General features: G+C 37.2%; 2 long non-coding RNA genes across 2 annotated transcripts; one reads left to right on the top strand and one right to left on the bottom strand.

The window, feature by feature from the left end:
- Positions 1–304: 304 nt before the first annotated feature.
- On the bottom strand, positions 305–920 carry LOC311427776. Its single transcript, XR_014687555.1, has 2 exons — positions 646–920; positions 305–565 (listed from the first exon to the last, which is right to left on the bottom strand). It is a non-coding gene; the product is annotated as an uncharacterized lncRNA (long non-coding RNA).
- Positions 921–1296: 376 nt separating this feature from the next.
- LOC311427775 lies at positions 1297–3401 on the top strand. The gene is made up of 3 exons (XR_014687554.1): positions 1297–1606; positions 1711–1810; positions 2607–3401. It is a non-coding gene; the product is annotated as an uncharacterized lncRNA (long non-coding RNA).
- The last annotated feature ends 218 nt before the right edge of the window (positions 3402–3619 follow it).

Genomic DNA, 3619 nt, shown 5'->3' with positions numbered 1-3619 from the left:
ATCATTTCACATAATTGTACTTATAGAGACTACGGGCACTTTGTTATCCAGAGTTCTGTCCTCAAGATGAAAAAAAATTTTTTTGCACATTATGCATATTTTGTTAAAATCCCCAAATTACTGAACTAAAGAAAGGAAGTAAGAAAGAAAAAAGGCACCCAGTCTCTGTCCTTAGAGGGCAGCAGCGATTAAACAAACAAGTGCAAAACATTTTATCTTCATAACCACAGATGGGCTTCAGAAGAATTATAGCAACTTATTTTACACTCCATCTTTGGTAAGAAAGTGTGTAGTTGGTAAGAGATTTGCGTGCAGTTTTATTGTAGAGCCGACTGTGAGGAATGCTGGGTTGTCCTGTCTATTCTGAAAGTTTTGCACAAGACGTTTCAAGCTTCTGATTTTTTTTTTTCCCATGGAGTCTCAGAAAAACAAAACAAAACAAAAAACCTTTGCAGAGATAGTGCACAAAGTGAATTCCGTGGTATTCTTTTGCAGTTGATTTGTTTCATCCCCCAACAGAAAGGCCTCAATAGAAGGGTATCCATTCATGTGCAAAGCTGAAAATCTGGGGTAAAACAGAGAGCAAAGGTTAGCCCGCTCCCTCCCCCAGCCTTATTCAGAGAGAATCCCAGTTCTGTTCCTCACCTCTGAAAGTCAGACATTGTAACGGGGGACAGAGAGCGAGAATGATACCCGGGCCAGCTATTTGAAAATGATAATAAAACTCTCTCTGTGTAGACTTTCAACGGCCAGGCTCTAACCCCAGGTGATTAACGGTGTCAGAGAATCACCGAATATCCTGGGTTGGGAGGGTCCCGCAAGGAGCACTGGGTTTTCACAGAGTTATGAGCCTAGGCTAGGAAAACAGGCAGTCTTACAGGGGTGGAAGAAACTGTAAATTACCTCATTTGCATTCAATTACTAAAAGGTACATGGGCCCGATATAAAAATTGTACCGGCTGAACTGAGGGCATGATGATGATGCACAAATTTAGTTAAATGATTTACGTAGATCTTTACATTACAGAGTGACAAATGCTTCATTGCAATGAAGTCCCTTGTAGCCTCATCTGATCTCTTGGCAAATGCCAACCATAGCTGGCTGTATCACCGTAGATAAGTGTTTTCAGGTGGGATAACTGCATCTGTGTTTGCTCTCAGTGTGTAAGCTTGATTGCCCTCCTAAATGTGCTGTTAAGTCAGGATAGCTGTAGGTGCTTACAGCTGGCTGAACTTTATACAAAGTGGCTGCGCTGGAAGAGTTGTGTTAAGTATAAAATCAAATCTATCCAGAAAATCATGCAATAATTTATATGAGAACTTACTCAATTTATTGCTAGATAACCTGATCCATGTATGAAATTGTGCAGATCTATGCTGGATTATAGATGCAGTTGTGCATGCAATGATCTGAAAATAAAGGTTTAGCATTTTCTTCAAGCATATAGATTTTCTTAGCTATTACTCCATTTACTTTGAATACTTTCATTTTGTCTAACAAGTATCTTGATATATTCTTAAATACAAAGTTTATGAAAATAATACATAGACCTTAGTACCACTGATGGAGTTTCAGGCACTGTAGCAACACAGCATTTTTATTTATGTATGTATTTTGCTTGTTTGGTTTTTGCTCGTTTTTTGTTTTGTTTTGTTTTGTTTTTTTAAAAAGAGGGGGGAAAATAAGCGATGGAGAAATTACTCTTTCAGGAGTGCAGAAGGTTGCTGCTATAATCAGCTTGAATCCAACTCAGAGTTTCCAGAGATGACCAGATGGAGGATGAGGCTGCTTTTGATCTTGGCTCACCATGTAAGTACAAACACAGGAACAAGTTGCTTTTCCCTCCTCCTTTGCCCTCAGACATCTGTGAACAACCACAAACCAACATCTTATCTCTGGATAGTCTTATGGTTATTTCATGTTAGAATGCAGAACTACAGTATATACTGTGCAAGCCTGTTGAACCATAATATTTGCATCGGAGTAGCTTTCTGAAAGTTTTTTTAGAACAACTGAAACTCATCCTTTTTTGGTATAACTTGCCTTTCATTGCAAATCATCACTTAAAGGCTATAACAAGAATGAAAGTATGCTAAACCCAGGCCATATTTCAATTCACAGTTTGTAAATTTCAGATAGACTTGCAACTAAGAAATATAAGCTCTTGACTTCTTAGAACCAAATTTTATTTTTGTGTTTTTTTAAGTGATGGCTGATTTGCCACCAAAATGTGAAAAAGACATTTTTCAGATGCTGGAAAACTTATGTTGTGACCTCTGAGCTTCTACTGAAAGTTCTTTATTTTAGTTTTAGCTTTAAAACACAACAATAAACTTTTACAAAATGAAAATTCAAGATACATGTAAGACTGAAAGCATTTCAAGAATATTTAGAGGAATATCAGAAGATTCGTAGCACTAAGTGCTATCAAAGTTTAATATACATTTTTAAGCATCATGGTATTTGTTTTTGCTCCCAAATTTTTTATAGGTAGCCAAGGATTTTGACAGTTTCATTTAACAAATGGTTGTAGTCACTATTGGGGAGAGAGTAACTGTTCTTTTGGGGGACTTATTTTGTTCTTTTGGGGGGATCTTTTTATTAGTGCTCCTTCATGTGAAATCACTGCTGTCACGGCAGAGCAGCAAAACACAATATATGGATGTTCCTTTGCTGCCTCAGCGTGAAGTCCAACAGTGCAATGGATGCCTGATAACACCAGTGGATTCCTTTGAAAACTGATGGAAAGGTCTTTTAAGTTCAGCTACTTAAAATTTGTACTTAAGAAGCTGAAGGATGTTCTTAACATAAAATGGCTACTGGGCCATATCTAAAATTCATCTGCTTAGGGAGTCATACCCAAAATTCATTTGCTTTTGGAGGTCAGAACCCTTGCTGCTGTGAAAACCACCCTCACACAAAGCCAGCCAAACCTAAATAAGATGTAAAAGCAAAATGGTGGACATTTTAAGGGGGCTGTAATAACACCCTTTGAGAAGGAATGTCCTCGCTAATCAAGGTAATGTCAGTGTTGTGATAATCGTATATGAAAATGAACATAGAAGTTACTTGTGAGGTAGAAAGAAAGGAATGGAAAAGATTCTTACTATATTCACCTAACACTTTACTGTGTTCACAAATTGTCTTTGCATTTTTTTGGGGGATACCGAAGAGTTACCAGAATAGAGGTGTGTATTAACCCTTGTTTTCAATTCTTCCTTGAACCGTTGGCTTAACAGCTTTTATTAAAGGTTGTTCCATTTATAAACTGTTACAAGACACTATGGTAGAATGAATGTCAAAAAGCTATCTAAATTAGACAAAAACTGTAATCTGTGTCCAAAGCAGTATGCACTGTATGCTCTAGAGTCTTTAATAAATCTTTTCCAGCTATACCGTCCAGGAATATGGAAAGTCCAATTTTTTTCCATTCAAAATAAATCCATGCTCATTTCACAATCCAGTTTTACAATCTTGGACATTAGTGTATGTGTCCATGCATTTATACAAAGTGTACCAAGAAATGGAGAATCACCACATATTTCAGCAGATGCTAAATGAGCAGTCTGCGATGCTTGTAATTATGAGTTCTGTAACCTTCCTCCAGTTCAGAAACTA

This window comes from Aythya ferina (assembly GCF_964211825.1).
Source record: "Aythya ferina genome assembly, chromosome: Z".
In the NCBI taxonomy this organism is placed as follows: domain Eukaryota; kingdom Metazoa; phylum Chordata; class Aves; order Anseriformes; family Anatidae; genus Aythya; species Aythya ferina.
This window is presented reverse-complemented; position numbering and strand designations above follow the sequence as displayed.